The following is a 26,099-nucleotide window of genomic DNA, read 5'->3' as shown; positions in this document are numbered from 1 at the left end:
AGTGGTTGCCATGTTTGCTGTTTGTCAAGATGAGGTATAAGATTTGCAGAAGGCATGGCTGTTATTGGGGCAGGTGGGGTGGGGTTGTGAGGTCACGATGCTGGGTTATAACAAAACTCAAACAACATGAATAAATCCTGGTATGAATGTTATCCTAGTAGTATTGTATCTACTACTCGGGAGACACCAGCGTGAGATGGGTCTGTCCATCTAACAGTTTGTTAACAGCACTGTGACAGCTTATCACGACACCAGAATATTCAACAGAGGGTGTTCCTGTGTTTAAAGGATGAATGCTACAGAGTTAGGAAAGAGACTGCTGGTAGAGAGCTTGTTTGTCAGACACTGGATAGGGAGCTTGGAGTTGAGCTAGGGATAAATACTGGTGCAATAGCTCCTTGCTTCTCTCCTCACTCTTACCTCTCCATGGATGCTTAAAAGGTTTGGCAGTAACTGAGAAGCATAGAACATTCACTGGATCTAGGCTCCAACACCATATTATCTAGGACAGAGCTGCAGCAATGCAGACAGACTGGGAGCTAGTGCTCTTCTTCCACCAGAGACACACAAGGATTTTTGCTGCCCTAGGCAAAAAAATATTGCCAACCTCTCTTGTAGCATACCTGAGACCTGGCAAGGGGGGCATCAGAGCCCTGGAGTGGTGGCTCAGCAGTTTGCTTGTTTGCTTCTGCACATGCTCAGACTTTGCAATAGGTACCAACTTATTTTTCCCAGGGCGGCGGGGGTGGTTAAGATGATGGACATTTGGAAAGTTTTATGCATTTCTGGTGAAAGCCCTTTTCTCTAGAGGACCAGGGCTGTTGGCCCCCACTTACTCAGTACCTCTGCCTGAGGCAGCCCCCAGTAAGTATGTGCAAGGTATGTGCACACCATTTTTGCTGTCCCTTTCAATTTGCTACAGCCTCCTGTGCTGTCTGGCTGGTTATGCTGATCTTGCTCTTCTACCAATGCAGCCTCATAGCTTCTTGCTTGCTGTTACTAAGGAGACATTAAGCCACACAGCTCTTCTGATGAAGCACATCCTTCATGAAGAAAGGGTCCTTCCTAGAAATACCATACCATCATTCCCACAAACTGATGAGTACCAAAAACATTTACTTCTGTCCTGACTCATAGAAACAGTTATCAGTTAGGCAATTCTTCCAAATAATAAGGAACAGGAAGAGCTAATACCAACATCAGTGCATTTAGGCTGATTCAAAGACTTCATGCCCGTACCTGGGCACAATTGTTAAGTCTTGTAATGGATCTATTACTGTATCATGATACAGTTATCTACTGGGATGCTCATCTTTTTTTTCCTTCAAATTTAGGTGGAAACTTCCAAAGGTACAGCTGAGAATGAAGCATCACATTCTCATTGACTCTCAGTGGGAAACAGATGTTTTAACTGCCCTTGGAAAATTTCCATTTTAGTATTCAGAAAGAGGTGACATCCAAAATCAGCTGTTTAAAAACAAAACAAAACAAAACACAGAACGAGTACAGTACGGGCAATAACAGTACAAGTTTCATCATGCCATTCTGACAACATACCTGACCCCTAATCAGGGGTCTGAGTTCTTTAAAGTTGTGAAATTATTTCAGTCTCCAGGGATGCGTCAGTCCACTGCTTTTCAATCAAAACTATTAAAAGCAGGACCAATCATGATGATTTTTATTTCTTGTTGCAGTCTGTACTTCTGTTTAGTGGAAGCTAGATTAAATAAAAAATACACAATCTTAAAGATATTTTGTTTTGCCTTTTAAAATCAAGACATAGCTTAATCTTGAAAAAAATGATTTAAGTACTTAGTAAAATATAGGCACTTACTTATTATCACCACAGCATTTGCTCTTAAAAGCTGTTTTAGTTGACAGATGATATTCTAGCCTTGAGAAAGAAAAAGGAAATAGCTTAGGGTTTATAGTTTAAAAATGATAATAGATTGATTAGTTGTGCAAAGTTTCTCTAAATAGATGGCACTTAGAAACTACTTGTAATAGCCCTCTAATGTTTTTACCAGGGAGATTTTACCTACATCCTGGAAATGACATCACTCATTTTAAAACAGAACCATGCTGACAAGAACTGAACCCCCCCCCCCAAAAAAAACCAAAAAAACAAACACCCCAAAATACCCACAATAGCCATCAGCTTTTTCTCCTCCCCCCACCCTTGAAGTGGACAGTTTGAAAACAGAAATACAGATGTTCAGCAAAACAGTTCTCCTCATTTACCCAAATAGAAACACTGATCTAATCACTTCAACCTAAGTATATCTTTGCAGGCTTGGATTGCAAAGAAAATTACTTTATGTTGCAATGCACTGAACCCTAATCTTAGTGTCTGTAGAGTCACATATACATAGAAGAAAGAGAAAAGCAGCCACTGAAGTGGAAAAGCAGATCTGGTAGGTTCGAGCTAATTAAGAGTGCACAGACAACACTGGAAGTCACTCAACATATTAAATGAAAACTGGATCTCCTGGTGTCAAAAAACCCTCTGTGCTTAAAATTAGCAGCACAGGGAATGCCTGCATGTGCAATGCATGAAGCATGCAGCATCACAGACAGGTCTGCAGTGCCACATATTGCACATGTGTGTTCCTATGGACGTGCCCATTGATGTCAACACAACAAATGTCTCTCACTGGTATTTCTAATACTATACATAAATGCAATATCTGTCATCACATGGAGAACAGTAATCACAAGGAATGGCCCAGTTAGGATATATACATGTTCATTCTTCCTGGATGGTGATCTAGTCATTATCATCCATGTTACCTGTGGGTTAGACTGCTGTAATTCATTCTTTTGGATGATGAAGCAGAAGTTCGACTAGAACTGCAGTTTAGCAGCTGCCTATCTTCTAAGCAAGGAAGCCCATCAATGTACAGCATGTTGGTGTACACCATACTTCACCACTTTGTTCCCCTTTTTAACTTCAGATAGCACTTCTAAGTTCTGTTTAGACTCCAGTGTCTTTAAAAGGCTATCATACAGTTGCCTGAGAGACACTGTCTATAACAACTGTATGCTTGAAGAAAGTTACTGCTGACAAAGCACAGACTGAAATTTAGGAGACTGGGACACTGCAATTTTAGATGAAGCTGAATCAGAATGGAGCCAGCTGTAACCATTGTCAGGGTACAGTGCTAAACTTCCCTCTCTTGAAAACTTTTAATTCAGCAGTGAAGGCTGAGGAATGATGAGCCATCAGTTCTGATAGAGGTGATGCTGCAGAAACACCCCCTCTAAACATCAGCAACTAGTCCTGGAAGCACTGTGAATTGTACGTAATTTAACTGTGATGCTTAAAATACCCAAATATTATATTATGAAAAAACATATTAAATATTTCACAAGGAGAGTGTGACAGGGTGGCTGAAGCACCCTGACACAGGAACACAAGGAGGAATACAAAGAAAATAAACTTACCCGGAGATGCCGAAGAAACTGCACCAAGCTGAGGTGGGAAAGATACCCCGACTAATTAAGGGAACCAGCTGGGGCCACAGCAGTTCAAAGGGTGTCGCAGCAAGCCCAGCTGCAGGAATTTGAGCCTGGGACAGGGAGAATGGTGCAGCAGAATAAGAAAAAAGCCACACTGAAAAACTAAAAGGAAAACAGCTGAGTCAAGAAAACAGTGAATCAGATGCTGCCACGGGAGACACAGTCAGCATGAAAAGGAATTTAAGGGGACACCAAGGGAACATCTGGGGTCAGTTCAGAGAAGCGGGGAGCAAGGCGAAGACAGAGAAGACAGCAAGAGACAACGGGAGAAGGGACCAACCCCGAGGCTCGGAGGACAGCCCTGGTCCCCTGACTTACCTGATGAGAGCCAGCAAAAAGATGGAGGAGACTGCTCTGTTGGTGAGTCCAGTCTTGAGGGGTGGAGATAATCAATTTGGGATCCTAAAGGAGAAAAGAGACATGGACAAGATTATACCCCAAAGAGGGATAAGTCTGTCCTGACCCTGAAAGTAAGGGCAGGATTATAACCAAGAGATGGCTGTCTTGGGACCTGTGCAAGGAAGAACAGGGCGAGCGGCCAACTTAGAAGAGGACCCTCGACAAAGAGGCCATAAGACTAAGACCAGACCCTTAGTCCAGTAGGCAAGCAACAACAGGCCTGGAACATCTGGTATAGTTAGGGCAGGGTATGGGGATGGTGGAGCCCAGCGAAGATAAGCTGACCTCCTGAGCCTTTAACCGATCCTTTTGTCTCCCAAAAGTGTTTGGCACCTCGCTCTCTAACATCAAGGCATGGCAGGAGATTTTTCAAAGGTCAGAATATTACTATCCAGCAGAGAGTCAACTTGCCTTCAAGCAGCACACCACTGAACTCTTACAGAGAGAAAAATGTTTTAATAAAAAGCATTTTTCATATCTATTCACATTAAAGTATGAAATAATCACTTTTGTTTTTAATATTTTTAAGAAGTGTAATATATACTAATTGAGGAGCCAAACAAAACAACATGATATTCAAGTGTCTTGCAGAAACTGTTTAATATAACCCCAATAGTTTATATTTTGTTAATATATATAAACTAGCTATAAACTTTGGCTCTCGGCGTCTCTGGATTTCACTCAGAAAGAATAGAAATCTGTTCTTTTTGTGAGAATAAAGGAAGTACTATTAAATATCATTCCTAAAGCTTCTGAATTTCATAAAATAATCCCTGATTCTTATGGCCTTATTTACAAAACATAAAAGGATCCTAAAATAAAATGTCAGAGCCTGCAAAATGTTACCTTGCGATAATGCATAATCTTGCTTTGTTGGACAACTCTCAAAGTAATAAGGAAGCAAACAGATAAGAGTTTGAGAGGGGTGAACTTCAAAAAGTTTAGAAATTCAGTTCACTTCTGTCCTTGAATGTCTGAATGATTATTCAGGGCAGATTTCCTGCCCTGTCCAAACTTCTACTTTAAAACCTACCTTATTCTTTTTCATTCACCAGGCCCTTCTCCTTTCCCTTTAGATCTTATGACCTTCTCCCTGCTTCCCAATAGGTCTCAAAAGATATACCTGAAGAATCAATACATTTTCCATGTCTCAAATTCTGTGAGATTTGAAGACAGCAGCCAGCACATAAAGAATGCTGGATTATAAAGACCCTAAAATTGTTCTTAGAAAAATTAGAAGGCAGGAAAAGGCAAATGTACAAAATCATTGGTATTGTTTGAATTTGAGTGTGTGGCTGTGTGGGGTGCTGCAGCAGCAGAGTGAGGCAGGAAAGTCTCCCCCTGTGCCTTAATCAGTTGGGGACAGTTGTGGCAGTGGCAGAAAGAGAGTGTGTCAACACTGCTGCAACCCCTTGCATCTGGCCCTATCTGCATCAACTTGGAAGGCTCTTAAAATGCTAAAATTGAAGGTACAGTCTTGAAGTCAGTAATTCCTCGTGGAGGCAGATGGAAAAGTATAATGAACACAGTATTCAACACTGCATATGTATAATGGCTTTGTCTTCTCCCATGGTATAATACTGCAAGTTTGCAAGGCTGTACAAGTAATATACAAAACAAGGAAAAGTTTCTTAACTTACCCCTACAGAAAATTTGAAGACCCCAGAAGGGAGCTGTGACTGAAGTAACATTAACTGCACACTGAATGCTGAGTGATGTTAGAAAGCAGGAGCGAGAAGTCTATGACATGGAATAGGTAAGCAAAGGGGAAACAGCGGTGTTTTCAGTCAGGTGCATGCTGAATGTACAACCTCACCTTTGCTCTTTGGACCATTCAGCACAACTCCATTCTGGCAGATTAGAAATTTGTTCAGATTATAAGTAAAAGGAGGTTCTTTAGCACTTCTAGCCCTGCATCCTCACCCTATAGTATGAAAAACAAGTGTTATTCCTGCACATCCATCCACTTCAGTAACCCTAGCCCAACAAGATGTACTAGAGATGTAGCTAAGGTGCAGTCGAGGTGTATGGGATGCTCTCATAGTTTCATAGTAGGTAGGGTCAGGAGAGACCTGAACAGATCTAGCCTGACCCCCTGCCACAGGCAGGAATGAATGCTGGGTTCACAAGACCCCAGATAGGTGATCGTCCAACCTCCTCTTGAATTTGCCCAAGGTAGGGGCGAGGACCACTTCCCTGGGAAGTTGGTTCCAGATTTTGGCCACCCTAACTGTAAAATATTGTCTTCTGATTGCTAACCTAAACCTATTCTCCATCAGCTTATTACCATTGTTCCTCATCACCCCAGGTGGTGCTGGGGAGAAAAGGGCTCTACCTATTTGCTGTTGATCTCCCCTGATGAGTTTGTAGGCAGCCACCAGTCTGTGAGCGGAAAAGTGGTCAGCTCAACTGTCAGAGCCAGGTCCAGCTTTAGCACCGACAGTTAGAGAAAACATCTTTTCTTACTTTTAAACTGAACAAACTTGATGCTGAAAGCCAGTAAGTAGGGAACTCCAGGATAAGTTTTTTACAGAGTACCAGAGTAGAACTTGCAGTTCTTAACCTCAGGAAACTCAGGAGCTGGGACTGAGCCATACCCTCTATGTTTATATGGCAGTAAAAGGAGCAAGATTATCAGGCTTTAGTCAGCTAAAAATGTCTAGTCTGAAATGTTGGTCTTCTGTCAAAACCAACAGTTGAATTCCCTTTAGGCTTCTAAACAATTTGATGACAACATAAAAATTAATTTTGAAAACACAGCTGCTTGCAATGATTCCCTGATCAGAATGAAAACTAGTGAAATAAATCTAGGAGAAAGAAATGGAACATCTGGTCAAGGAATTCAAATGTCCTCTTTTTCTTTGCTCCCCTTGCTAAGATCACTGAGTAATCTTAACTGATTAGTGGAACCAAAATCTGGAGGAGCACCAGTTTTTTACTGTTACTGTCTGTCTTGTCTACCCTGCTTAGCTCTGCTGAATGACACTTTTTCACAATCAGACATCACCCGGATTCCTTAAAAAAAGAATAACTAATGCTTTGTAGAAATTCCATACCATTGACAGTAATTTGTGTATAGTGCTCTGTACACTTCTCATCTGGACACAGATATTTCTCTCTCTAACTAGCAATAAAAGTTATGTTTTGATGAATTAAGAAACAGTTTATAACAAAGTAATCCTGGCTAAAATGCCCTTGAGAAGTGTTTTAAGTTGCTGAAGGGTAGCTACCTTCCACCCACTCTGCCCACCCAGCATGACGAGCAGCCACCTGTGAGCAGCCAAGAGGGTGGAAGGTGGTTGGGAGCTGAATTTGGAGCCCCACACACACTGGGGCAGGAACCACCCAGCTGCAGGTTTCCCCCCACCCAGCTGTGTGTGTGTGGTGCCTGGCATATGTCCCCAAGGCTGATGCCCTTCCCTACGCTACTGCTAACAGGAGCAGCACAGCAGGGGTAGGAGGAGGAAGAGTTGCTGCTGAAGGTTGGGGGCGCTGGGCAGCTGCAGTCACACTGGGAGTAGCCCCACCAGGAAGTTGTGCATGCTGCCCGATGGCCAGGGCTCAGGGCCATCAGCAGGAACAAGAGCAGTGTGGGTTCAGCCCCACAGAGAGTGCCACAGGGGCAGCCATGGGTCAGATGCAGGGGGGGGAATGAAACCTGCAGTGCACTGCCCAAGCAAGCTCTGCTGCATGCTCCCCCTGTCCCTGACTGCCTCCTTCCCCCCATCCCTGCCCAGCTCCACCTCCAGGCATACCCTCCTCCACACACAATACACAGGAGTAAGACTTTATGTTGAGCTATTATGCAATCGCCTCTATATTACACTACTCAAAAACATAAATCAAGACAAAAATAATTTTTTTAAATAAAATTAAAATGTTATAAGTAAATGTTTGATTTTTAGTATATGGTTTGTTTTTTATCTATATGTTGTTAAAATGATATCTTCTGAAAGATTGCATGTGTGCAGCCTTGTGTGACAGGTCACTAAAACTCGGTAAGTGGTCTGCCAGCTAATATAATTGCCCACTCCTGTACTAGAGTAACAGTGCTTCTGTTGAGCCCCAGATAACTAGATGCTATGCTTTTTCATGAACAAATTCCTGGATCAGTCCAACTCTATATAAAGTTTTCTCCTGAATTCTGAAGACCTGAATATGAATCCATAGTAGTCCAATATGAGTCAGACTCAGGCAACAGTGAAAAAAGCTATCACTTCTACAGAAAGGATATTCTTGGCTCTTGTAACATCTTTGGTGTTTTGAAATATAATTTCTTTCCCAGATGCTGCAAAAGTTGAGATATATTGGTCCAACAGATTACAAAAAAATAATAAAGAAGTCATACTACAACAGTAATCACTCCTTTTTAAAAATAGCTTGGAGATTCTTAAAATCTTGCAATGTTTTATTTGCAATAATAATAAGGGCATACCAGCAAGTAACACTCTCCCTTTCTCTCCCTCCCCACCCTACCCCCAATGCACACGCACAGGATTAAAGAAAAGTAGAGCTGGAAGGGACCTCAAGAGTCCAACCCCTACTCAATTATCCTAGACAAATGTTTATCTAACTTGTGCTTAAAATCTTCCAAGGATGGAGATCCCATGACCTCTCTAGGGAGCCTGTTTCAATGCTTAGCCACATTCATAGTAAGTTCTTCCTAATATGCAACCCAAATTTACCTGGCTGAAATGTGGACCCTTGCTTCTTGTCATGTCCCCTGCAGTCACAGAGTACAGTGTATCACCATGCTCCACATAGCCAGATACCTGAAGACTGCTGTGAAATCCCTCCTCAGTCTTCTCGTCTCCAAACTAAATAATCCCACTTCTTTTATAAGCCTTTCCTTATAAATCATGTTTCCCAGAATTCTTCTCATTTCCATTGCTCTCTGCTGGACTTTCTTTGGGTGCCCCTCTCTTCACTAATTTCTTATTCATTATGCCAGAAGTAGAGAACTCACTCATACTTTTCTTTTAAATAAAATAAAAATACAGGAACGTTTATGGAAAAGACAACATATCCTAGCTGAGAGAGAGAGAGAGAGAAAGAGAGAGAAATCCGGTTTCAGATCTTTTCTGTTTCCTGATCCTATAGGCTTTTTCCAACATTTTTTAAGTAAATGAGCAAGACCCAGACTTTTCACAGATGAACATGAATCATCATTACTAATCCTATGCATTTCCAGGACATCAGGTTACCATGTAGCCAAGGTCTACTTTCACATTGCAGAAAGTGAGAGTAAGGGCAAGATCATTCCCTAGTTCCTCAAACAGTTCTGGAAAACTGAACTGGTCCAACAAACAAGTTAAAATAATTATGAACATGTGGGTCAGACATGACCTGAGATCCAAGATCAGTGGCACTGCTGTTGGATGACTAATGCAATTAAATAAGGTTTTGGTTCCATAGTTCAGTAACAAATCAAATAATCCTATATACTTCTGCCAAATGGATTGCTTAAACTTGGAAAACCCACTTATTCACACATACTTAATCACAATAAGATCTATTTAGGGAAAAAAGGACATGATACTTTTGGGGGGATGTTTAGCCACTTGCTTTTAGAAAAGCAAAGGGAAGGAAATTCACATTCTTTCTCACAAACTGGTATTTTGCTCACCACTGAGCACCTTTTATTTATTTATTTTTTTTTTAAAACACAGACTACAGTTGAGTATATGTGATATGATGTGTCTTACACAATATGAACTCAGGCCAGTAGAACTGAAGTCTATGTGATACAGTTTCATAATTGCAAGATTGCCTCTCAGGATTTTGCTGACCCAGACTAACCCTTGGTCCTTAGTAGACTGTAGCTGTCTCCAAAACAATTACTGGATGTTTTTCATTTCATGTTATTTTTGTTTTTCTTTTCTATGTTTTGTGCTTGATTCAACCCTGAATAATTAGATGCTATACTGATTTTTCAGTCTTTCTTTGTAGTTTTGGACTAGAGAATGATAGACTATGTTGTGTCTTTCAAGAGGCATAACCAGACCATGCAAAGAATGGGAAGACAAAGATGGTTTTAAACCATGTTTGTGTGACCTTGCAACAGGTGCCTTCATCCTTTACTGAGAACATGTTGCCACCTCTCTCCTCAAGCACCTTGGGTGATTTCAAGAACTGCAATATCATCATGGGGAAAGAGGCAGTTTCTGCAGCTACTTTGATTGTTCAAATGGATGAAGAATGTCAAAGGAGAACAGGAAAATAATTTTCATAAAAGGGGATTAATTAAATGAGAGCTAATGTTAATGATACATGCTGGGGAACACAGCCCCCTGACTCATTAACTGGATGCTTGGTTCACTGCAGCATTACTCTGTATGCATATGTTTCCTTGTCTAATATATGTTCTTCCTTCCAACAGTTGCAAAGAGGAAGGCATTTAAATAGTGACAGCAGTACTCCTAGTGAGCATTAGAGAAAGAAATTAATTGCCTTTAAGAACATCTTTGGAAGAATAACAATATTGTCTTGATGGCAATGTCCAGTTTCCTCACATTACAATGAAATTCATCTGGCATAGTGCATTATGATCCCCAAGACTGTAGATATACATATACATAAATGTACATACACAAGGGCATACATAGCTATCATGAAGGACAGATATTTTTTCATTACTCGTTCTTTCAGCACTGGCCTTCTAGTTGGCACCATTAAGCTGAATAGCTTGTTAACTTACTGGTAGCAATTTGCATTTTAAGTATGTAAGCCTGTTGGTAATGTAAACTTGTTGGCATTGGCTTCCAATAGTCCAATACCCTTCAAAGAAGCTAATAGGGAGCCAAGCAAAAAAGAGACTTGTATAGAATCATAGGAAATGGACAGGTCATCTACAGACATAGCTAAGATAGCGACAAGAAATTCAAAGTGCAGAAAAATTGAGCTATGACTGAACCTTAGACCTGTAACAGTAATCAAGCAGGGATGGAAAGCAAGTAGTATGTATAAATATAGTGGGCCTTACACAGGTACAACTCTGTTCATGTTCCACTGGGTGTACGAGTAGTGAATCTGACCTGGCCTGTTTGATACATAACCTGTACACATGCAAGGAGACAGGATGTCAGAGAGAGGATGTACAAGTTTGAGATAAAGAACATTAGTGAAGGAATTAGGCTTTGCATTCCACTAAAAATGTTCCTGGATAAGTATTATATGTCCTAAGTTTACCAACAGCTGTGATAATGGCTTGGTTAAACATTAGTTTCTTTTCTGACATGCGAAGATTGTACATGGGGGAAACTTCCTTCCATCAATCTCAGGTCTGGGCTGCTCACTGGAGCACACAAAACATCGTAAGATATCCATATTTTGTCTGATGAAAGCAGCAGCATTTAAAGAAAAAAATTGTATGAGTTGCTGTGCCTGCTAATGTAAAGCTAGTGAATGGAACATACACCAAAACATTTTTAAGAACTGGCTTGCAAACCACTTCCTTCTCAGAGCAGATAACAACACCCCCCCACCCACCGCACTGTTGTAGCTTTGACACCTACAGTAATGGTGGCAAAGGAATTGTTCTGAGCACTGTATTCATTGCATAATAATAATATCATTTGACTCATGATGAAAGAAAAAGTCATTCAAAAGAGTTTCTAGGGTTCCCTTCTTTATATATCAACACTTCCAGCAATATGAGTGGCAGTCATTATCCTTATTATCCTTTTAGCAAAAAAGCAGGGTCAAGGCGATGACAACAATTCAGTTCCAACTAACTTGTTGACTTGTGTGGGGAGAAAAAAAAAATCCACATGTTGTGGGGTCCCTACTGTAATATAGTAGGGACCTGTAATATAGCACCAGGATATTGAGCAAAATACTGCAAAGCCATAAAATAAGTCCCTACTTGACCCTAACATCACTAAAAACATATTTAGCTTTTGAAGGCGCGTCCACACATGCAAGCATGTGTGCTTGCAGCAGCTCAAAGGGATGCAGTGCAAATTTGATTTGGGGCTTTTTTGTCTTGGCGCATGTGCTTCGACATGTACTTTGTTGTGGAGCAAATTGTGCCACTTGGGGCAAAATAACCCTGCCTGGCTCCTCCCGGATCTGCAGCCAGGGGGAGCTAGAGCCTGGAGCCAGCACCTGTGCTGTCCTCAGCAGTATAAAAACCTGCCTTGTCCTGGCCCCAGCCGTACAAAAAACTGCCCTGGCAAGCAGCTCAGGGCTACTCACTCTGTGGAGCTTCTGGGGCTCAGCCACTTGGTACCTGGGGACATTACCCCTTGTGCCAGCTGGACTGCTGCAACAGCATCCCAAATCCATTTTTAAGAATATCCCAAAATCCAAGTTTTTCTACAGTTAACACAAAAGACTACTCTATACACACACACACACACACACACACACACACATATCTAGACAGAGAGAGGAAGGGACAGCAATCAGTTGGGCAATGCTTTATTCGTATATTTACACGTTAAAGCAATGTGGAAGCCTGCCAGCATCTCTATCATCAGGATAAAATAAATTCTAAATACCTATATGTGTTGATGTGTACTTTTGGTTTTCTTTGCACATGATGGGTGTGTGATGGGGGGGATGTGGTGTTTGCAGGAAGGAGGTGGGAAGGTGGGTATGTCTGTGTGGAAAGATGTGGGTTGGTGTGTGGGTAGGTGTGGGGCAATTGCTGGAGAGACTGTGAGTGTGGGGGACCTTGTGTGGGGGCTGCTCAGGAGGGGTGGAATGCCCCCCACCACAGGGCCCCAGCTTCCCGCTGGAGGGCCACAGCCCCTATCCCCCACAGGGCCCCAGCCCCACCACCCAGGGTCCCAGCTCCCCCTGGAGGGCCCCAGCCCTGCCACCCAGGGTCCCAGGCACCCTGAAGGGCCCCAGCCCCCCTGCCCAGGGTCCGAGCTCCCCCTGGAGGGCCCCAGCCCCCCCACCCAGGGCCCATAACTTACCTTTAGCAGCAGCAGCAGGGGTGGGGCGCTCTGAGCCATGGCAGCAAGACCTGGCACAGCACACGGGGACCGTGTGCCAGGCCCAGCTGGGTCCTGCCAGCCCTGGGGACCATCTGCAGCCCAGCTGGGCCAGGCCCTTGCTGGCAGAACCCGGTGTGGCACATGGGGACCGCATGCTGGGCCCAGCCAGGTCCTGGGGCCTTTCTGCTGTCAGGCCAGGCTGGGCCCTTGGTGGCAGGACCTGCCACCCTCAGGGCCTCTCAGCTGCCCAGCCAGGCTGGACCCTTGGTGGCAGGACATGGTGCGGTGCACGGGGACCACGTGCCAGGCCCAGCTGGGTCTTACTGGCCCTGGGGTCCCTCTGCTGACCAGCTGAGCCAGGTCCAGGGTGGCAGGACCCAGCGTGCGGTCCCCACGTGCCGGGTCCAGCTGGTCCCTGCCACCCTCTGGGCCCCTGTAATGCCTGCCCAGGCTGGGCCCAGGGCAGCAGGATCCAGCGCAGCACATGGTCACCCCATGCTGGGCCCAGATGGGCCCTGCCGCCCTCAGAATCCCTCTGCCTCCCGCCCAGGCCGGGCCCATGGTGGCAGGACCCAGCATAGTGTGTCAGGACCATGCGCCACAGGAGCAGCCCCAGGACCGGCAGGACCCGTCTGGGTGCAGCACATGGTCCCGACACACCATGGCAGGTCCTGCCTTTCTGGGCCTGGCCCAGGCAGGTGGCACAGGGGCCCCGAGGGCGGCAGGGCCTGGCTGGGCAAGGATCAGGGGGAACTGGGGGGTTAGCGGGGGGAGAGGCTGGGCAGGGATCGGGGGCTGGGGGGCTGGCAGGGGGAGGGGCCAGGTAGGGCTGGGGGGCCTGGTGGGAGGAGGGGCCGGGCAGGGATTGGGGCGCTGGCAGAGGGAGGGGCTGGGTAGGGCAGGGATCAGGGGGCTGCGGGAGTAGCCGGGGCTGGCAGGGGTCCCCCCCATGGTCCCCTCCTCCAGCCCCCGGACTCCTCACTGGAGTCATCACTGGACCCCTGGTGCTGAATACGTGGCCTGGCTGGCCATGTGTTTCAGCACCAGGGCAAGGGGCCAACCATGGAGACGCTCTGGCAGCCAGAGTGTGTCCCTGGAGCACCCAGCCTCCGGTTGCCTCAGGGCACAGTCCAGGACCACCCTCAGGGCCCCTCTGCCACCTGGCCAGGCTGGGCCCTTGGTGGCAGGGCACAGCGCGGATCTGGCGCATGGTCCCCACGTGCACATCCTGAACCATGCCCTGCCCCGCTTTTTTTGTTCCGTTTTTTTTAGACCCCTGGATATCCAGGGCTTTAATTTTCTCCCCACACTGCAAACTTGCAGCCCAGGGAACATTTTGGGGGGTTCTGAGGCAGGGCAAGGGGTATTTGTGGGCTCGTTTGGATGCACCCTGAGAGGCTATTTCATGGAAATAAAAGTCTTTGTAGAAATATGCAAAATGTTCTCACTGGCTGCATACACATGTTTGTTCTCCATAATTCTCACTCAGCTCAGGAGCTAGAACATACAGATGTTCGAGCCCCCTACCTAGAGGGCTTCACAGGCAGGCTTTCCGGCCAGGGGGCACTAGAGGGATGATCCCTGAGCAAACCTTATCCCTAGGGGACCATATTAAATGTCTTCCTTCCCACTCCCCTGCCTGGAGAAGGGGGAGGTTGTCAACTGGCATTTGGCATCAGCTGAAAAGCATCAGCTGCCACAGACAGCCAGGAAGGGTTACAGCCCAGGAAGAATGTCCTCCCACCCCAATCTCACTAATCAGTTTACTGGCTGGACTGGGAGTGGGGGGGCATTCTCCTTTGGTGGGAGCCCTCCTAATTCCTGCCACAGAATAGCCCCCACTCCTTGCACTCCTCCATGAGCCTTGTCCCCGTGGCATAGCAGCATGCCTTGCCCCGTGTTGCTCTAAGCCAGTCATGATGGCCAGGCTCAAGGGCCTTGCACCCAGGATGCCTCTCCAGGCTGACCCTGAGCAGTGGGGATGAGGTAGGGGTATTTTGCCACAGCAGAAACCCCTTCTGGGAAGGCTCCTGCTTTAGGAGAATGCCTCCCCTCATGCTGCCAATCAGCTGATTGGCAAGATAGGAGGGCAGCTAGTCTTTTCAGCAAAGGGTTCCCACAGGACTCCAACAGCTTGCCCCTGGGGAGGCTATCAGGGAGCGTGATAGACCCCACTCCCAGGTAGCTATAGCACTGTCTGGTAGCCAAACTAGTCCTGCCCTAGTCCAGTCCTCTCTAGGATACCACCCCCTCTGTTGCACCTTTAATGCCTTGATGTTATCTGTACATTAACCTGGGAGTCTGCCTCCAGAGTCTGTACGTGGGCCTAATGAAACTGTACTTCATACAGCTCACTTGTATCACTGGTCCTATATGTGCTGAGGTACCATCTCACCTTCTGCACCTCACTGGCACCTGTGCCTCCTGGGCATTGATCATGGACTTTCTCACTCAGCTATGCCTTTCTCACATAGCTATGCCATAATTAGAGGCACTAATTATGGCCTCCAGCCTCCCTCGTAGCCACATCCATGCCTCATGGGTATTGCTCTAATTTCATTCAACAGGACCATCGGCTCCGTCTGAACATCAGTTCACATAGCCCCCTGAGTCTCTGGCCCTGCCAGGGCTGCAGCCTCACAGTCTGCCTACCAGGTAGGTCCTTGACCCTTAGAGGGCTCATCCTCGCAGTTTCAGTCCCACCTTTCAGGTCTTGGCCCCTACATGGCTCCAAACACAGACTGCCTCCCAGCCACCCCTATGGCTTCCAACTGTACCATAGCCACTCCCAAACCTCCAGGCGAAACACAGAACCAAAGCACACACCAGCCAGTTCTTTACTCAAACTTAAACCCTACCTTGGATCACTAACTACTGCCAAAACTCTATCCCCTATCTTTCCACGTCTGTGTCTTCCTCCTCTGTAGCAATTTACCCTGGCCTAGAGCTCAACTCTCTCCAGGAGGTCAGGATCAGTCTGCCCACAGTAGCCCCAGAACTGTGCTTATCTACTACTTGACTCCACCACTTCTGGACTCTTGTCTCCAGTCCTTGTAAACAGGCTCAGGGATTTCTTCTCAATTCAGTTAGTAAGCTTTCTCCCTCCTCACAGCTGCTGCCTATCTGGTTACTCTGCAGACTTCACTTAACTGATTTGCTGGGCTTCTGCCTGTTGCTCATGGCTTAGTGTTCACCTGCAAGTATACACCTACAGCTGTATTGGTCCTGTTCCTGTGGCTTCTGGCTACTCAGGAGTTTTGCCTCTCTGGGCTACAAAAGTCTGATTCTTAAAGGGACCCTGCTCTATTCTTAGGGCATTTGTAGATGACACAGGGGTTTAATTCTCTGAAGTGGCAATTTTTTTAAAAACACTGCTTCTGTTTAGGGCGAAGTAAACCCCCGTGTTGTGTACACTTGTGTTGGAGCCCGATCCTTACAAGCCTCTCCAGTGGCGGGGAGGGAAGAGCAAGCTGCTGGCGGGCAGAGCGGTCCCTGAGCTGTGGGTGGGGGGCTGGTGCATCCCCCTGTGGCAGTGGCACCCCCCCCCCCCGGCAGTACCCGCCTATGGGCACTCAGCTCGGGCAGTCCCAGGGGGCACCGCAGCCACAGAAGGAAGCACCGGGCCTGAACACAGCTTAGGCAGGCAGGCAGGTTCTGGAGGGATTTAGGGTGGAAAGATCAGGCTCGCTGCTTTATTTATTTATTTTTTCCTTCTGTGGGGCTTGCCTTTCCGGGCTGCTGCCGGGCTGCCTGCACGGTCTGCCTGCACAGCTCCTGAGCCTGATGCTTCCCTCCACAGCTGTAGGGTAGGAAACTAAAACTCCTCGGAGGTGCTTTACTTTACAATGCCCCAAAGTCATTTGCTGCATCCCAAAGTCATTTAAGGCGCATTATGTCACTGAACGTACTACAGCGGCTAGAATTAATGTACAATACACCACCAAATGTACAAATAGCAATGCTATTAAAATGGTGCAAAGGGCATTTAAACTGCTTTAAACCTGCTAAAAAGTGTCATCTTATTCTTTATTCCTTTAAGGGTAACAGGGCTGGGGTTTTCTCCCAGCACAAATGTAACATCTGTTCATGGCCATGTGACAAAGAATTAGAGTTGCTTTCTTCCAACACTGTACTGGGTGCGTCTATATGAGATGCTAATGTCACAGTAGATTAATTGTACTGCACATTAGCATGGTTGGCAAAAAACCATGCTAATGCACTAATGCACAGTAGAATTGATCTACTGTGCATTAGCATCACAGAAAAACTGTTAATCTGCACTACTGCACAGTAGCACCAATTATGGCACATTAAGTTAGTACCTGTAATTACAGGTGCTAAATTTAATGCACCATAATTACAGTGCATAATAAACATGTAGATGCACCCACTGTACATTTATTTTAGGAAAGAATATAGCATTACTGCTAAAGTTTTCTTCCCCCAAACTTTCTGAGATCTCTGTCTAGAATTTTCCACAGATCCCCCTCACTCCATTTGGCTTTCTGACATTATTTTAAAGAATTATGTTCCCATCAAGTACAAATTAAAAATAACCAAACTGATGGGCAGAAAACTGACTCAAAAGGATTGTATTCAAATTTTGAGTATGAGTGATTATTTCACCAAAAGCAGAAGTAATGTTCCTCCCCACCCCTGCCCCCACTTTTAATTAGAAAGTCAGTCACACATCAGTGAATGCGGAGGTTAGGTTGTTCATTTAGGGGGCCATGACACATAATTCAAATCACACAGTAAGTTTTATTTCTGGTGAAGCAACCCTGCTGATGGTGGTGGTGCCACCAGTAGGAAAAGCTGCCCAGCATTTTCCATTCAGATCCCAATAAGATACTAATTTCAGTTGCATACACATTTGCTAAACTTTAACTCTTTAGGGTGGAATTTTCCCTGATGTTTTGCTTAAGTTATAATTTACTGCAAGTTTCAGTGAAAATAGTTGAGCCATTTCACAAAACAAAATGAGGTTAAAAACATTGTTTACCCATGTTAAAAAACTTCTCATAAATGTTTTATTGAAAATCTCTAATGCCTTGTGTTTAAGAGACATGAACTTTGGTGGGAGGGCTCACTCTGGTATCTAGGATGTGCCTCATGAAAACTATCCAAACCAGAGTTCTTTATATGCTCAGTAAAGACCTGTTAAAATAGCTAAATAATCTGAATATTTTTTTTCAGAACTGAACCTGCACCAACTGCGAATACTATGGGCCAGACTATGTGAGCACCACCCCCAGAGATCAACTGAGAATTCACCACCCACGGGCTGATTATTAGGACTGTCCCTGAATTTGCTGCTTTTGGCTCCTGGGGGCTCTAAATATGGGAACTGAAACCAAGTCTCTCCTGTGCTCTTCGTGCTCCCTCATTCAAGCCAACTCAATGAGGAGAAATTACCCTGAGTAAAATGTTGAAGAGTACAGATAGGTGAAGTAAATCAGAACAACTAGCCTAATGGTTGGCAATAAGGCCTTCTAGGCCAGAGGGCAGGACTGGCACTGAAACAGGCTGAATGGACCTAGGTAGAAGTAATCAAGCAGGGGCAGAGAAGTCAATAATCACTAGAGCACACTGTCCTCTAGAACATGCAATAGACGCAAGGCTCCCACATTTCAACGTTCTTTAGCTATTGGTCCATAAATGTGACACTTTTATCATCTGCATCTAGTCATCTGCATTGGTCTTGACAACTTACTACATCTATAAATTACTGCACTAGCTCGGTGATACAATATCTGGGGTTTTTTCAGTTTTCTCTTTTAAGAGCATAGGAAATTACATCCAAAAAACAATCAATGTTAAGTGTTAGTAGGTTTGCAGGAAACAGATCTACTCAGCCCACTTGTGGATGTTATGATACAGTTTGTAATAACATGACCATATTTTTTTCTACTGGATTCCATTCAGGGCACATAATAGATGGTGTTCAGTTAATGAGCAGCTGTTCAATATTCGTTTTCTCCTCTTTGCCCCCAGGCTTTATTTACTATAAACTATAAAAACCTTGCACTTCATGCAGCTGTATTAATTTCTACATAAACTTTTTATGGCACTTAACACTATATAGTAGCTGAGTGTCTCCCAAACTTAAGATCTTTAACATTACAATGTCCTGTGAAGCATGGTGGTGATGGTGGTGGTGAAACACGGTATCAAACACCCATTTAGTCCAAACTTCTGATTAAGGCTGGATCACTTCCGCTTAAACCACACCAGACAAATGGTTGTCTAACCTGAATTTTAAAATGTCAGAAATTCCTCAGTCTCTCTAGGTAATCTGTGTCAGCATTTAATCAACATCCATCACCTTGTCATAGATGGAAATCAAGTTGGTCAGATAAGGTTGCTTTTGGCAAATCCATGTTGATTGTCATTGGTCATCTTGTTATCCTATAGGTCAGTGGTATTCAACCTTTTAAAACTCAAGGCTCAAGACACCATTTTTGTTAGACTCAAGACACCATTTGGAAAATGCAAGCTCTTAACTTTCACTCATTTTTTTTTCACCGCAGAAAAAATAGAGCTATTTTTCTGTTGCAAACAGCTCAAAAAGACCACAACAGATCAGAATGTTTTTGACACTATAGATTTCTACTTCCTTTTTTCTCTTTAAGGAACAACCTCAGTCCATACAGAGTTCTAGTTTCAGTCTCCCCATAAGCTCCCAGTCCTTTTTTGCCTTAGACTTGCCTTATTTAGCATTTTGATTACTAGTTCTGTGTTTGATAAAATTTACTTTTCTGAAGTCCAAAGCATTTTTCTCCTGTTCTCCTTTCTTTCTTTTCATAGGATCATGAACTCTAGCATTTCATAATCACCATCACCCAAGTTGCCTTCTACTTTCAGATTCTCCTGAAATTCCTTAGTTTTAGTAAGAAACAAACTGAGAAGAATTTGCATGTGTACACTCCGTCTCTTGCTCTCTCTCTGTCTCTCTTGGTTTCTCACTGTCTTTATTAAAAAATTACCCTTCACACAATGTAGAACTTGTTGGACTGTCCATTTATGGCTAACTTCCAAGCAAATTAATAGTTAAAGATTCAGTTAATCACAAGGTCTTGTAATTTGAATGCTTTAGTTAGCTTTTGTGACAGGCTAGCTGGTGGTGGCTTGGCCTGGAGGTTTTGAAAAGTTCAAAAATGATTGGTGGGCTGGGGGTGGGGATTTTCTTTTCCCCACCAATCAGGCCCTAGAAAAGGAGACTTGTCCTCCCCTCACTCAGGGGCCAGGTAGGGAAACCAGACCTGAGAGTAGACTCACCTCTCATGTTACCCAATTGGTCCCACCAGCCAGGGAGATAAAAGGTGCAGAGCACCTGGCCCTTGGAAACAGAGATTGCTGAGGGACGAAGAAGAAGGAACTGAAGAGCTGGTGAGAGCTGACCAGCGGGTCCAGAACAGTTGCCCAAGAAGAGCCCTGAAACCGGTAGAGGGTCTGAGCTGCAGGCAGTGGCTTGGCTCGTTGGCAGCGGCATGCATGGCGGATCCCCTGTTTGGATCAAACCCCCTGAGCCACAGGCAGCAGGTCAGGCATCTGACCCCCCCCCGTGGGAAAGCCAAGGCTTGGCACACAGTCAGCGTGCAGTGAGGATCAAGCCCTGAGCTGCAGGTAGCAGTTCAAGCATCTGACTCCCCCACCGCCTCCACCTTCCCAGCAGGTAAGCCAAGAGCTTGGGGGAACCGGAGCAGTGTGGGGTGCGTCCCGGAGGTACAAAAGCCCTGAGTTCTTTCTGACCGCCCCCCCACTGGCCTGAAGCCAGGCAGCTCCATGTGGAGACGGCTGGCGGAGGATCCCAGAAGCACTAGAGCCTGGAGCTGCAGACAGCAGCCCAGGCATTGATAGCTCAGTGCTATAGCTCTCGCCCACCATGTGGGAAACCCGTTTGATTCCTGGCCAGGGCACCAGAGGGGTGAGTTGCCAATTCCCTACTGGGTAGAAGGGTTCTCCCCACCTCTTCCCCTGCTTCAGGGTGCCTGCACCTCAAATTTTGTGACTCTACACCTTATATTTTGTGAATCTGCACCATATATTTTGTGAAAGCTTGCGCCTCAAGCTTGGTGTTGATTTGCCTCTGCTAGATGTATATGTGCACCTTACCTTTACTGAATCCCCCCTTGTTCTCCTGCGCCCATTGCCCCCCTTCCCCACACCTGTGTGTCATATCTCACCTGGTTCTTCTCCTATTAAACCCGTATATGGTTAAGTTCTGACTGGGCTCGGCTCTACTCTATAGGGGATAGGAGGGGAGCAACTACCCCTCCCACAGTGTACTAGCACTCGCTAAATCCCTTCAGTTGGAGAGGGGGTACCTTGTTTGAGTACCACCTGGGTTACATTTTTTAAAAACAATTTTATTCATTGACAGATGAGCGTCAAAAGTTGTCACTTAATTGAATATCCAGCCTGTTATGTTCTATGGTCTGATTTTTTTCAGACTTCAGCTTATAAAGCAATTTATATGGTCAAAGCACAAATCCCAATGACTTCAGTTCAGCTCCAGGTCATCAAGTCAGGTACCCATAAAATGAGGAAACAGAAATAGCAACTACCCGTGAGAAGTTTGCTTAAGTCAAGGGTGTCAAAAATATGGCTTGTGGAGCCATATCATCCAACCCATAGGGCTACTTGAGAGGCACAGAATTCAGGGGTGGAGTGAGCAGGGATGGGGGTATCTGCTGCTGAATTCAGTGTACGGAGCCCCATTGGATATGTGTGTCACTGGTGGACGGATGAGTGATGGCTGGTTAATCCTTGTGGCTTCCTGATAGTGCCCACCCTGCTGCCAGAGCGGGGGTGGTCCATATCCAGCCCACAAAGCTCCCTGTGGTCCAGATCCAGACTGTGAGGAGGCCTGTGATCCAGTTCCGGCCTGTCGGGAGGAGGCGGGTAGGAGAGGGGCAAAGGAGTTTAACACTCCTCATTTAAAGTGACTCATCTCATGCAACCTGTAATCCAATCCTTTAGGTAATTGCCTGAACCGCAAGACCATTCTTTTTCTGCCTGTAGTCCTCTGCCTCATTGACCATGCACCTTCAGACTTCTGCAACAAATTAAGAGAAGGCTTGCCTCTCTTAATTTGGAAAACATGGGATCATACAATTAGAAGTGTATGGTAGTAAAACAAAGGGAGGCAAATTTAAAGTTGCACAAGCAACATCAATTCTAGCAATTCCTAACTTTTGAGTGGTTGTCTTTGCAAGCTAAGTGTTGTTTCCATTTTGAGGGGTGTCTAATGTTGTATATGTTAATAGGTTTAAACATACAGGATCACTGTTTTTGTATAAACAGGGAGAAATGAGGAGGGGTAAGGCTTTGGGTGTTTAATTTTAATTTGCCTTTGACATAAATTCCATTCTTAGGAAACCAGTCTCTGAGTAGTATATTATTTGACTGTCCGGAACATATTTTTATGACTGTCAGGAGACCACAGAGATCACACAAACATAGAAACCCATGCCTAAGAAATTTTAATTTCTGAGTGACAATGTTTCTGTAAACTTAACTAATCATCCAGCTCTAAGTGAATATTATCATTTTGTTTTGCAGGCCAGAGTTCCTTTCAGCTTGTAAAACTGATACGTGTGGGCTGCCCCTTAGGAATGTATCAACCACTTCCTCTTATATAATAATAGTCCATGTCAGTACACATATACACAAAACAGAAAGAGGCAGTAGTATTTTCAACAAGGCCTCACTTGGGTTTGCTAGATTTGGGTTGATCATGACGAGGTACAGAGAGGTTGTAGAAAAAAAACCTACAGGCAACATAGCTTCCTAATAAAGTAATACCGAAATCTATACATTGATGTTTTTTTCTCTAATCTCCAGTAGATGGCAATCCTGTACTTGGCCAATAAAACAGTTGATGTGAAGAAAACTGTCTTTATACAAGTCTACAGGGACTTTGGTTCTACACAGTAAGCACAGTTTAGGACTTAGAGGGCTTTCCTAATGGATCATTTTAATTATGTATTTTATTCTATTGTGCAAATATGCGGTTAGTCTGAAACAACTCCAGAACAGATGAGTATTGAGACAAGACTCATTTGCCTATGAGGCAGCATCTTTTGCATTTTAAAGATTTGTTTGTTTGAAAGGATGCTAATATTATTTATGACATCAAATTCTTCAATAAACTTATTTGAAAATTCATTATGTAAAATGGATTGAAATTACCATGTCTATTTAATCAGAGTAATTTATTAGGCCTGAATCATCATTGTCCTCTCAGTTTCAAAGGGAAAAATTCATCCAACAAACTGGCACGTTCCTTATCCAGTATTTTTCTTTCTGTGAAGTCATTATTCTAGGTTGCAAGCATATGTCGGATCATAGAATCTAATTTAACTATTACATTCAATATTAGTCAGTTTAAATATGTTTTGTGAATAACTTAAGATTTCAGATCAAAAGTGATGTATAAATATAGCTATTGATGTTTTTTAGTCGATCTTTGACCATTTAGGCTGCTTATAGAGTATATTATACAATAGTTAGAAATGGTGCCAGACTGAAAAAAAATAGCACCATGTAATGTATTCCTCTTCTCAACATTCAAACATTTTGCTTTTGCTGTAATTAAATGATCTATTCAGCCAATAAACAGGAGTGGCTAATTCTTACAGCATTATTCATTTAAAATCTTCAGGCTTTTGTGAAAACAACACAATCTTTTTATGCACTTTTTCCAGATTGCAGTATATGTTAACATATTTCCTAGGCTTTTGTTTTGAATGTAAATTAGCTGGTTTTTGTTCATTTGCTAGCACCTTACGATTAAGATAGAAGCTATAGTGTGTATTGTAAAACTAGCACTCCAGCTCCTACTTCTGTTGGCTACAGTCAGAGGATACAGAGCCCTAATGCTGTTATGAGGGACATCATACTAAGAACAGGCAGAAGGTAGGGCACAGTGGGACCTTAAGGAGTAAATGGTTGAGAGAGGCATGAACTTTCATAAGATGCAGTTTCCTCCTTCAGATGCTAAGAATAGAGCGCTAGAAATAGAAAGAGTGGAGTAGACTCTGAGGACTCAAGCTGGACAATTTTATATTACCTGTGGGAGATTTGCATCTTGCAACAAACCCTGCTGGATGACTAGCTGCCACAGAGCTATCAGAGATATGAAAAGATTAATGAAATATTCCTCTCTTGGAGTTCATTAAAGGACCACAAGCTTGAGAACAGCAGAATTGCAGTCTGTAGGTCAGGTTATTCAAGAACTTGCTGTGAGGCTTTAATAAGCTCATCAGCTGGGCAAATTAAGCCATAGAAGACACACTGAATATCAATGAGCAAACAGGACAAACTGCAAGCAAGACACTCAAAAAACAATCATAAAAGTTGGCAACTGAAAAACTAGGAGGCTATCAAGCTTACTGTCATGCCAAGCCTTATTTCTGGCCCAATTTCCAGTAGTACCAAGCATTCACAAACCTCACTAAAGTTAACGTAAACTGCAGGTGCTCAATGCCTTTGAAAGATCAAGCCATTAATGCAAGAGCAGGCAAATTCTGGTCCATGAGCCAGATTGGTTGGGTTTGTAGCAGACTTAATTTCCCAGCAGCCCCTGCCCAGATCACAGCAGCCAGTTTCCATGGAGACCCCAGCAGTGGCGTGGCCGTGACAGCATAGGGCCAGGATTTGCATGGAGGCCAGCCCTGGCAGGGCATGTGACTGGGTGGGGAGTGACACCGTGGTCTGAAGCCAGGGCAGAACTGTGATCTGCTGCTTGCACACCCCGGGCAGGGGCATGTCGGCAGCAGATTGCATCTCTGCCCCAGCTCTGGACCACGCTGTCACAACCTCAAATGCCAACTGCAGCCTTGGACGAGCTCCTTGCCCAGCCATGCTCCCTGCCAGCCCTGCTTGGGTAGTCATAAAATGACTAACCAGTCACAAAGATGTTCCATTTAATGTGGAGAGGCAAATAGCTGTGTTAGTCAGAGGTCAGGCTGAAGGCAGGGTAGATTTGCAACTTACAGACTAAATCAGAACTGTATAACATAAGTTTTTGTAAGCATAGGGCTCACTATCATTTAATGTGGACCATCTTTGTGGCTTGTGTGTATAGTGGCTCAGGCTGGTGCAGCTGCATGCTGACCATTACTCAGGAGGATCAGAATATTAACATTTAATTTATATGAATATTTACAGAAGATCATCTCATTAGGCCTCACTGTATGCCTTCTGTATGACATTACCAGAAAGAAGGGAAAAGCCAAAGTAGTGAATATACCAAAGTAGTCCCACAATTTTCTCCTCTGTGTTTGAAGAAGAAATGTGTCAACTGTCACATTTCCACATAACTAAACCTCAAACCCAGCCTTCCAGGATATGTAATTAGGTTGGCCCATGGGGCAATGGACAAGGAAACCCACTAAGGCAGCCTATGCTCCGGTATAATGTCTTGCCTCCAGAGCCCACATTAAAAAAGGGAAAAAACCTTAAGCTAGGGTAGAGATGCATGTAATGAATCAAGAGATCTGTATGTCATTTAGCTAGATGACTGTTAGGCAGCCAAGTAAATTGGGGTTTATTTATATGTTTCAATGCCTCAAAACCATTTTGGGGACTTTCAAAACTGTCTGCTCCAAATCTAAGATGAAACCACACACGTGTCTCTTGCTGTACAGCACCTATGATATGAAAAGCTCTGTGAAGTGTGGCAAATGGTGCAAATAGGCCTTGCTGTGCCAATCCCAAATGCCCACTTGGCTAAATGAGCTGGGAATATCACTCAGGCCAAAGTAAATGAAGCCTTAATGTGCCAAGAAATTGTGGCACATACAAACCAATGTTACAATCCACAGCTGAAAGAACCCATTGCAAATCCTTATGAGATGTAACCTACGAACATGGAACAAATCCCGGGCTTTCCATCCCTGTCTAACGCCTCTCTAAGTAAAAAGCATATATGAGATATTTAATAGGACATAAACTTTATTAATTTCTATGGATAAAGGAAAGGTCTCATCAATAGGGGATACTGGAATCACACTGATTTTTGTATCTATCTTGAATGGAATTGTACCCTGATATTAAAAACAACAAACTGCATTTCTCATCTGCTACCACAATCTTAAAGTCTCCGTGGACTTTTCCAACTTAACACTGTGAGACCAAAAAGGAGAATCATCCTCCAAACCATGAATTTTAAAGAGTAGGAAAAATGAGTCAAAGAAGTTCACCTTAGTTTCGTTCATCAACACCAATAGT

General features: G+C 44.3%; 1 long non-coding RNA gene across 1 annotated transcript; it reads right to left on the bottom strand.

Moving 5' to 3' along the window:
- Nucleotides 1-1,029: 1,029 nt before the first annotated feature.
- On the bottom strand, nucleotides 1,030-3,566 carry LOC109283405 (uncharacterized). The gene is made up of 3 exons (XR_002090567.2): nucleotides 3,445-3,566; nucleotides 1,835-1,894; nucleotides 1,030-1,717 (listed from the first exon to the last, which is right to left on the bottom strand). It is a non-coding gene; the product is annotated as an uncharacterized LOC109283405 (long non-coding RNA).
- Nucleotides 3,567-26,099: the final 22,533 nt, after the last annotated feature.

Source organism: Alligator mississippiensis, chromosome 1 (assembly GCF_030867095.1).
Source record: "Alligator mississippiensis isolate rAllMis1 chromosome 1, rAllMis1, whole genome shotgun sequence".
Lineage (NCBI taxonomy): Eukaryota > Metazoa > Chordata > Crocodylia > Alligatoridae > Alligator > Alligator mississippiensis.
The sequence above is the reverse complement of the archived record's forward strand: the minus strand, read 5'-3'. Positions and strand labels throughout refer to the sequence as shown.